This window comes from Musa acuminata, chromosome BXJ2-6 (genome assembly GCF_036884655.1).
Source record: "Musa acuminata AAA Group cultivar baxijiao chromosome BXJ2-6, Cavendish_Baxijiao_AAA, whole genome shotgun sequence".
Classification (NCBI taxonomy): domain Eukaryota; kingdom Viridiplantae; phylum Streptophyta; class Magnoliopsida; order Zingiberales; family Musaceae; genus Musa; species Musa acuminata.
Window position 1 is genome coordinate 42,944,222 of NC_088343.1, and position 10,563 is coordinate 42,954,784.

The 10,563-nt window shown below is 35.3% G+C and overlaps 1 long non-coding RNA gene across 7 annotated transcripts; it reads right to left on the reverse strand.

Moving 5' to 3' along the window:
- Positions 1-3,523: 3,523 nt before the first annotated feature.
- LOC135615770 (uncharacterized) lies at positions 3,524-7,933 on the reverse strand. Of its 7 annotated transcripts, none has more exons than XR_010488142.1 (5): positions 7,724-7,933; positions 6,134-7,571; positions 4,361-5,549; positions 4,075-4,283; positions 3,525-3,846 (listed from the first exon to the last, which is right to left on the reverse strand). It is a non-coding gene; the product is annotated as an uncharacterized LOC135615770 (long non-coding RNA). The 7 variants fall into 7 exon arrangements; XR_010488144.1 differs by having other exon boundaries at positions 4,361-4,793; positions 4,899-5,549; positions 6,134-7,933; XR_010488141.1 differs by having other exon boundaries at positions 3,527-3,846; positions 4,361-4,562; positions 4,640-5,549; positions 6,134-7,933.
- Between the last annotated feature and the right edge of the window lie 2,630 nt (positions 7,934-10,563).

Sequence of the window (10,563 nt, forward strand, 5' to 3'; positions counted from 1 at the left end):
ATAGCGAATGTAAAGAAGAAGACTACGTATGACATCCCCTCCCTTCTCTCTCTCTATCTATCTATCTCTATTTCTTGATTTGATTGCTTATGAGGGTGAAACTGAGGAAAGTAAAGTGGAGGTGATGGAGTCGGAAGGACAAGAAATGATGAGACAACAAGGGTTTTGCAGGCTCACTCACGCTTGGCAAACCTCCTCCTCTCTTCCCCTTCGTCTTCCTCCTCCTCTCTCCTTCTTTTTTGGGTGTGTACGGGTATTGGCAGTGTCCATTTCTTGAGCCTCGGAAGCGTCAACCTTACTCCAACCACAGTGCCCAAAAAAAGGACGAAATCACAATATTGCTTTTCTAAACGTGGCTAATCTCGGTTGTCACGTGGAACCTCGTTAACATGGCCCTAAATGTTCGCCTAATTGCTCATGATGTGTGTGTAGCCCAAGAGATCGACTTGTGAAAGGGTGACCAAAGCCTCATGAACATGACAAATCCATATCTTCTTGCTTAAGCACTCCTCTCTGATTTTTTTTTTCTTTTGGCATGATAGATTAGGTAAATTTGACCCGATAAATAGATCTTTTAAGAGCATCATGATCATGAAGCTTTCACAACAAAATTTAATAAACAAAAAGATGTACTATATCAGAACTAACACAAATAAGAGATCTTACTTGACTTGGTTTCCTTGTATAATATCGTTTGCATAAAGTTTACAGGATCTCGAAAAGAGCAATATAAGCACTTTTCCTTATAAGCAAAGAGGCACACAACTCAAATCTCGATCGCCCTCTGATATCGATTTTTTCAGAATGAAATGTTTCAAGCCCTTATGAAATAAGAGTCAGGGAACAGGAGAGCGAAAGGGGAGATGATTGTTCTAAAAGTCGATTGCATCTAGATCGAAAAGTTTTACTTCGGGCAAAAAGATATATTCGTGATCCGATACATTCATTCAATGTAGGTAATAAGCCCACTTGGTATTAATTAAAAGAGAACAATTGGCTATAGAGATAAATTAGGGTAAATTCTCTTTTAGAGAAAGAACTAAAAAGTGTATGATGTTTCCACTATATGAATTGTTGAAGAAGATTGTGCAAAGATGCTACTCGCATTCAATTCTAGTCATCCATATGACAACCACACATTATTTGTGCAGAGATCGTATTCCCCGTTGTATGATTTAGATTATTTACTGGAATACCACTAGACTATGGTTTATACATGAGTATTAAGTCCTAAACATATCAAATGTGTAAAGTTATATTATAATTTAAATTATTAATTATTATCTTTTTATTTTAAAATTTCATTATAATGAAATTTATTCTATAATTAGATACTATAATAAAATGTTTCATATTTACCTATTCTATAATTATATTAGAAGTTTCATTTTATAATAATAAGGTTATACTTGTGATGCTTACGATTCAAATTTTTTATTTATGGAGAAACTAATTAGCAAAATAGTTTCCAAATTTCATTATAGAAAACTAAAATAGATAATTACATATTAGAGATGAATATCTATAAATATAAATATAAATATATATAGGTCAGGATTTGAAGTATACGATACATCCATTCATAAGAAATAAAATAACACGCTAAATGTTAGTGGAAAGAGTCGTTGACGTCTTAGTCGGTCTAATATGGTCTAAACTCGTATGCATAGGGTTGTCCGAGGTGCTTCCGAAGTAGAAACGTTGTGCTCCCGAAATGTTTCTTACTTGAAGATTGAGATTGGGAGAGGTTTCCTAATCCGATCCTTCCGACACTCAAGTTAGTAACCCGAGATGAATACAGACATGAGTAGTTAAAAGAAATCCAAAAACCCTCCTTTTTGTGTTGGAGATACACATTTTTATACCTGGATTTGGAGAGAGGACAACCCCTAATTGCCCCAACGTCCTCTTCTTAGCATCTTATCCACGTGGGTGGCAATGGGGAGATAGCCCCGAATTGTTTGTCTTGAACTCTTTTTCACGTGGGCAGATAGGTGGGAGGTGATCTAGATCTTTTTCTCCCACTAAGGGCTCCATGTAATGACTACATGTCGGAGGATGATTGACTGATAGTATATTTCCCATCGTTTGTCCCCCCCCAAGGTACATTTTGAGGCCCTTGTGAGAGGGGCCTAAAGTGCAACATTTAATTCATCCAACACGAGTGCTTTCGAGATGTCGTCATGTGGGTTAGGTTTTTATGACTCACGTGACTCGGATATATTTTACCTTGCGCCTCTATCATAGTAGATTTCTCCTCACACGAGTTAGGTTTTCTCGACTCATGTGCCTTGGGCATATTTTGCATTGTGCCTCTATCATAGTGGATTTCTCTTTACATGGGTCAAGTTTTCCCAACTCACATGCTTCAGGCACATTTGGCCTTATGCCTCTACTTTGGCGAATTTTCGTTCATACGAGTTAGGTTTTCTCGACTCATGTGCCTCGAGCATATTTTATCTTGCGCCTCCGTCATTGCGGATTTCTTTTCACATAAGTCAACCTTTACTGACTCATGCGCCTTAGGCATATTTGGCCTTGTGCCTCTGTCATGACGAATTTTCATTCACATAGGTCGAGTTTTCTTGACTCATGTGCTTCAAGCACATTTTGCTTTACGCCTCCGCCTAGCGGGTTTCCATTCACACTTGTTGGATTTTTTCTGACTTATACGCCTGGGTATATTTTATCTTACGCCTCCGTCGTAACATATGTCTCTTCATGTGGGTCAATTTTTTTTTATTCTCACACCTCGAGCATATTTCGCCTTGTATCTCTGTCGTAGCGGATTTTCGTTCATGCAGGTCGACTTTTCTCAACTCACACACCTTAGGCATATTTTACTTTATGCCTTTACCCTCCTTTTCATGCCAAAATAATAGGAGAAAGTGTCATTGACGTCTTGGTCAGCTTGACGTGATCCGGACCTGTATGTGTAGGGTTGTCCGAAGTGCTTCCAAGGTGGAAACGTCGAGCTCCCGAGGCATTTCTTGCATGAACATTGAGGTCAAGAGAGGTTTTCTGACCTGACCCCTCAAATGCTCAAGTTAGTAACCCGAGATGAATGCGAGTGTGAGTAGTCAAAAGAAGTTCAAAAAAAATCTCCTTATGTTAGAGACACGTGTTTTTATATCTAGCCTTAGAAGAGAGATAGCCTCCAATTGCCCCAACATCCTTTTCTTGAAGTCTTGTCTACGTGGGCAATAAGGAGAAGACAACTCTAAACTGTCTATCTTGTACTCAATAAGGAGAAGACAACTCTCAACTGTCTATCTTGTACTCTTATCCATTCAGACTGACAAGTGAGAGATAACTTGAATCTTTTCCTTCTTTTCCTCCTATCGAACACTCTATACGATGATTATCTATCGAATGATTAATTGATAGTATATTTTGAATCACCAAATAATATAAGAATTCGCTAAAACCCAACACATCATTGTGTAGTTGGGCAGCTAGAAAGGTCTCTTTTGAATGATCCACGTCAGACCTGTATTTGACCAACTTAATCCAAGATTGGTAATCCAAAATGTCTTATCTCAAGTTCAACATCAACTGCTAGACTCCGAGAAAGAGCTTTTACCACAAATTGACCTTAATTAAAGAAGTTTGAGCTTATTTCCAAATTCTGACATTCTAATAGCCCTTCAAGAACAAAAGCTTAAAAGAACAAAATGACACCAATAGCCTAAGCTAAATTACAAAGAATCGTTGCCTTCTCCTAAGGTCCAATAAAAGCAGAGTCGTTGCAAACCGGGCAACCGTTCTTTATTGGCTTCCACATGCAGCTAACATGGAAGTCTTCCCCATTTCTCCCTCTCCTTATACTCTTCCTACAAATGTAATCTGTGAGCACAGAAGATATAATATATAGTCAGTACAGGTTTTCATAGATTAAACAGATCTTACAAGTGTGCAAGGATTTAGATCTCAATCCATTGTCAGTTTCAATAACGGATCAAATCGGTACAGTATAGGCATCTTGGTATTACACCGATCTATACCAGCCGACATCGCTCAAAAAATTTAAAATACAAAATTAAATATCCATCAACGGATATATACAGCTCTGACCTTGGTCCAAGTCTTCCAAGATTATTGGCAGCAGGAATTGTGTATAAACTGGGTTACGGATATTAGTCTTTACCGGGCATATGACAGTTTCCTTCCTCCTGGATTTGATGAGAAAAAAGGTAGGCTGTCTCCATCATGCACCTTGAAGCTGTCACTTCCGACAAGACTGTACTGGCATTTCCTATCCTTTAATCCAAAGCAAGTAATTCCTGCAGAAAATAACTAGAGAGAACATAAACGATCGATGAGGAAAAAGAACAAATTGGCATAAGTAACTTCAACTTACCTCACATAGCAAATGTTGTCCATATTCATTCTCATGTTCCTGTGCTGATCAAACAGATCTATCGACCTGTAAAAGGCTGACCCATCGACTGTGTTCATTGTGTTCATTGAACATAGATTGGGATCTCTGATGAAAAGCTCTATGATATTCCCTAGGATAAGCAGTAGCCACAATTGTCTGGAAGGTGCACCTGCTTCCACTCCTATCGGCACTCAATTATCAGATGCAATCGACACCCCCCATGCATGAATAGCTTGAAATGGTGTTATAAGGGATTACCATCTGGGTGTGGCTACTTTGAGCTGGCACCATAACTCGGATGGAACGACATTGAAAAGCAGGCAGATGACCACTTGCATTTCTGTTCTGATTGAAATGGAGAAAATATGCAGTATCGCCATGGTACCACCATAAACATGCCTCTTGTCGTGAGCTGGTTCATCTCATGAACACAAACTAAAAGTATAAATAAGACACATAACCTAACAACAAAATCGTTTAACCAACTATTCTAAGGTGACTAGCCTGAGGATGTAACCTGTCACTGGGGTTCCATGGGTGCAACAAAATGGTTCCACCGTTCTGTCATTCTTGGATCAGAAGTCTTATAGGTTGAATAAAAATCATAAGTTATATTTCTTGAAGCAAAGAACCAAGTTGACATGAATTGAGAATGATATTCGTCATTATGCCAAAGTCTTGATTTCTTCTGCAGTCCATCGCCAGCAATATAATTGCTTTTATCATTCCCGTAGCTGGCTAGCATGTTTATGGTGTCCAAAACAAGAATTCAGTACTTGAAATAACATTTGTGCTATCTGAGCAAGAGGAAGAGGGACAGTTGAAAAAACTTCCAGTTTGATGGTATTCAGTAGCATCAACTCTGTCAGCAATTAGAGGCGTAACTGGGATTTTTCTCGTAAATGTAACCCTTCTATAGTCCACCTGAGAAAACCTTGTGCTGTACCCATCCCTTCTTATAGGTTGATTATACATGTAAGGCACTTTTGGAGCTTGATTTGGTGGAAATTTTCTGGAACTTCCATAACATCAAGGATCCACGTAACTGTTTAATGTTCAGTATAAGCAGCAAAAGAGGTTGGAGATCCTGAATTGAAACTAGATGCTGGATGGTTACTAGCTCTTGTTGGAACGTCTGCAAAAGTCATGGAGTTGAATCTGACTGGTGCTGCACAATCCACAGGAAAAAAATAAAAAATCATTTCCTGGCTCAGGACTCAAGCATGAAATATTTAAGTTGCTGGTTCGATAATCCTAACCTATACAATGTGATATTTCTCAAACACAAAGTAAAATTTCTCAGGCACAATTGACAACCTATCTGACAGTTTTGGGCCACGGTAGTGAAGTTTCTCAAGCAAAAATTCTCTCCTTCAAGACAGCTAATACAATTATAACCACATTTAGTTACCAACCATACAGGCTTATTTTTAAAAATGGGGAAAAAATCATGGAACAATTATCCTTCCATTTTTGAAGTGTTATAAACTTATGTCCCTACAGAATTGTTTCTTTTGTCATGTAGCCTTAAGCAAAGTTAATCAACTCTAACCTAATAGAACAGTAAAGCAACAGTGGAAGAGTGCATGAGTTGTATGGCCAGAAAATGCTTATTGTCACTACTGTTAACTCTCCATTCATCCTGGAATAGAACATATGCTGTTTCTTTAAGCAATTCTTTCATGGTAATGTTTCAGAAAGCACCTGCAACCATTAAAAAGAATACTAAATCTCAGAACCAGAAACACAGACCTTTAAAAGAACTAGGAGCCAAACTGGTAAGTCCTTTCACACAATAGATCCGGTCATTTGATGGAAGTATAATAAACACATAAAATTGATGCAAGGTTCTCTCTCTCTCTCTCTCCATATGGTGAAGAGAGTGCTGATAACTAATATAGCAATCTTGTTTTAGGGCACCATACTTCTATATGCAGTTGAAAGCTTATCTGGCAAGCAGAAGATATAGTTAATATATGAAACCCCAAGTGGTTATAAATTTCATGCTGTAAAAGCATAGTTCTAAGATTATTATCGATAACAGATTTCTTCTTCTGCCTTATACCAATAATTTGAGACCCCTTCTTACATTTATCATTAAATATCACCCAAACAACTGCAGAATTTACAACTTAAAGGTGCCCATTCATAAGCAGTAGGTTGATCGACAAATATCACCATTGAAAACCTGAACAGCTTTGAGGTAACTGATCTCCACACAACTTCAAGCAAACGAAAAGTCTCTCCTTTCTAAATGTAAACTGATCAAAGAACAAAGGCACTCCTTGTAACTGATCCGTATAGGTATAATATTATCTTCTCTTCTTTCATAACAAAAACAGGTCCCCAAGGCTTTGAAACCAAAGGCTTACAGCCAAAAAAATAAGGTCCCATCTCTACCACTAGTTGTTTAGTTGCCTTATCTTGAACATCAAACACAAAAAAAAAATCTTGCTCGAGCATATAAAGAGTGGCATGCCCAAATCTACTCCATCGAGCCTTAGTATAACTTTCCATGGATAACAAGCACCAAAGACATTGCCCGATACAGCATTTTTCTACTCTTCTGTTACAGGTTGAATAAATTGCAATTTTGTACCATTGATATTTTGTCGGCTGCTCATGCCAACTTTAGTTCATGATCTCTATTCTCCCCATTAGCAGTATTTGACACTTGATTCGTAGCACCAGATGCTTCCCCATATCCAAGATCTTTAATTTATTTCGATCTGCTCGAGATCCTTGGCCATTAAAATTCTTGCAATTTTTAACACAATCTTCAACTAAATCTTTTAGGTCTAGTAATAGTCTACCGGTCTGGCTTCAGAAAACCCAGAATTTTCATCACATTCAACTGCGACTAATACCTTCAAAGGCCCATAGATATATCTCTCGACGAAGAAAATCAATCTCTGCAAGATCCTCTCAATCGCAGAAACCCCCCAAATAAATCCGTTCACCTCAATCTGCTGTTTTTAGAAACCCGCATCAGTTTCAACCACAACAAAATCTTCAAAGTCTTCGCAGTTGTGTCACCCAAAGAAGAATACGAGAAGCACTCGATCTCGACTCAAATCGCCTTTGCTTCTTGTCATCTAATTAATCCTCTTCTCATAAACCCGGTAAATCTAAATAAGATCCCAAAAAAACCCTCGACCTCGTAAACTATTCGCGACCGGTGTTCCCGAACCTGTAAGGAGATGCGAAACCTTTCAGAAGCCAACGGAAAACTCAAGAACTCCGCTCCGCAATCGAAGGTCACCAACATCAATCTCAACGGGATTCCGCGGTGGAATCAAAGAAAACCGCCAAATCGCATTGCCCTGTGAAAGGGAAACGTACCGCGATCGGAATGATTCGCTGGTCTTGATGATTCAGGACACCGGCATCCGGGACCTGGGAACGGCACCAATCGAATCCGTAGGGGAATCCGCGGAGCAAATCGGTATCGATTCATCCCCCGAAACGGAAGAACACGAGAAAGATTCGAAGTCTTCGATCTCGGATCGGATCGGATCGGATCGATCGTACTCTTTCCTCTCTCTCCTTCCGACTTCGGAGTAATTGCATATTATACGATAGTTAATTATAATTATAATCTCGATTCCTATACTTTAATTGGATCCTTAAGCAAAATATTTAATCTAAATTTTCTTAAATTGTTAATTTCATCGACGGAAACAATCGCATGCGCAAAAAATTAAAAAAAATATATAATTTTATTATTTTTTAAATTATTAATTTTATATAAATTTTATCGATTTTTTTCTTTTCGTCTATCTGAACGGTTCGCTAGCAACCTAATGTACCTTCCGACTCGCCCATCGCTCGTGCAGGTGCGACGATCAAATGATGTGTGAGCAGAAAGCAAGTGTTGGGCGAGTAAGTACGAAGGTATGGATGAGCAATTTGAAAAAGGAGAAGAAGAGAATATCGATAAAATTATGTTATTTATATATTTATTTTTTTTACATGTGACAACGCATGTAATTATTTTCGTTGACGAAGTTAACAAAATAAGAAGAATTCGGATTAAATATTTCACATTCATAAGTGTAAAGACCTTAATACTATTTTTTAAAGTATAAAGATCGAGATGCTATTCATAATTAACCATGAGGTAATCTTTAATTATCCCTCCAACTTTCATCTCTCATTAATTAATTCATAAATCCTTTTATGTTTTAGAATTTTTTTAATGATATAATAGTAGTTTTATATAATTTATAAACGATTATATTATGGTTTATATAAAACATAAAATGGGATGCAATTGCAACCCAAATATGTTAAGCTTATTGAAATGATTAGTTACTCGATCAAAAGTAGATTATGAGTTCGATCCTTTATATGCTCCCATTCATTTTAAATGGTGTTCAAATAATATTTATGTAATAAAATACTATAGTTTAATATGCATTATGTCATTTCTTGATAGTTTGAGTTTTCTAATTGAGTTTGAGTTTGGTGATGGCGTTCAACTAATATTTATTTAATATTATGTATTATGGTATTTCTTGATAGTTTGGGGGCAAAAATTATTAAGTATATCATTTTTGAATAATTTAACATAGATTTGTAAAATATAAAATCTGAACGACTAGCTTTAATTGATATTGTTAAAGCATACTATGATTATTCTATTGGGATAATGATTCAGGACCAATTAAAATCTTATTATGCGGTTATTTCAACTTAATGTCAAGATATGTAGAATATACTCGTTTTGAATAAATCAATTTTTATAAAAATTATATCGAATATATTTGATAGAGCACTTTTAATGCTTGAATTAGTTTTGAATATAAAATGATATTGAGTAACAGCTGAATATAAGTAGGCTTAAAAGAGTACAAAAGAGATAGAGAACACATGGTAGGCTTTTATATTAAGATTCTAAATATTATTACCTGCGAGAACATATCTTAATATCTAAGTAAATTATAAGATTTTTTGGTATTATATGTAATTATATTATAATGTATCCCGAGTGCATAGTGCCATCATAAATGAGATTGTAACGTTTAGAAAATTACACCATATCAGTTATATTGGTCCATGGTCCGAGATATCGACCTAATGATACAAAGATGTTAATCTTTTTCTCTCGAGACATTAATCACATGAATTAGGCATTAGGTTATGATAGTACATATATATCATATATATCATGTTAAAGATTAATAAAAATGATGGTGAATTGGAAACTTTCAAGTCAATTTTCTTGATGATGGCAAGTGATTAGAAAGGTTTGGTGGTGTTGTTTAAAAAAATAAGAATTGTAGCTTGAAAATGATCCATTAGGTTAATACTTTGGAGCAATGATTCAAAATTAATAATAATTTATATTGCCAATGGTAAATATCATCACAGGATCAAAATAAAAAGATAATAAATAGAACATCATTTCACATTTCAAATCATAATAAAAAAAATTACATATACATATACCTCTTTAGATTTTCTAATATACTTATTTGTTGGCATGATAAGCTATAATCTAAGGAGATTATATTAATAAATAAGAAATTAATTATAATAAATGACATGGAAAAAGACTCATATATAGACTCAAATATGAAACTAAACACATACTAACCATTATTATGATCTCTCAACAAAAACTAATTTAGACGAAATATAATAATGAAAATAAGAAAAAAAACATAGAGAGATCCTTAGTTATAATCTAAAGTCTCCAACTATTTAACGTTAAAAAATACTTTTCAAATTATCCTTGTTTGAAAGAATATTTTTTTTTCATGTGTTAAATATTGATTGGACGAAGAATAACTTCAATTAAATCAATATAAACATTAAAAATAATATTTAATTAATAATTAAGAAAATACCAACTATAATATATATAAGTGTTCTTATATATGTATAAAAATATTTTATGCCACTGCCAAGTTTTAAATACAAAGGGATAAAACGAGGAAGTAAATGAGAATTAGTTTGAGTATCGAAGATAATATTATAACTTTGTATTTTACTTTATAAATGTTATAGAGAGGATTAAATTTTGCTAGAAAGAGATTATCCTTGGACTCTAAATGTTCGTTATTTTTTTTATAATTCTCATACAAATAATTTCTTATTATAAGAAGTTACTAGTTAATTTAATGGATAAAGATATTGATAGTTTATCGTAACATCTTAAGCTTCAATTCTATCTTCGT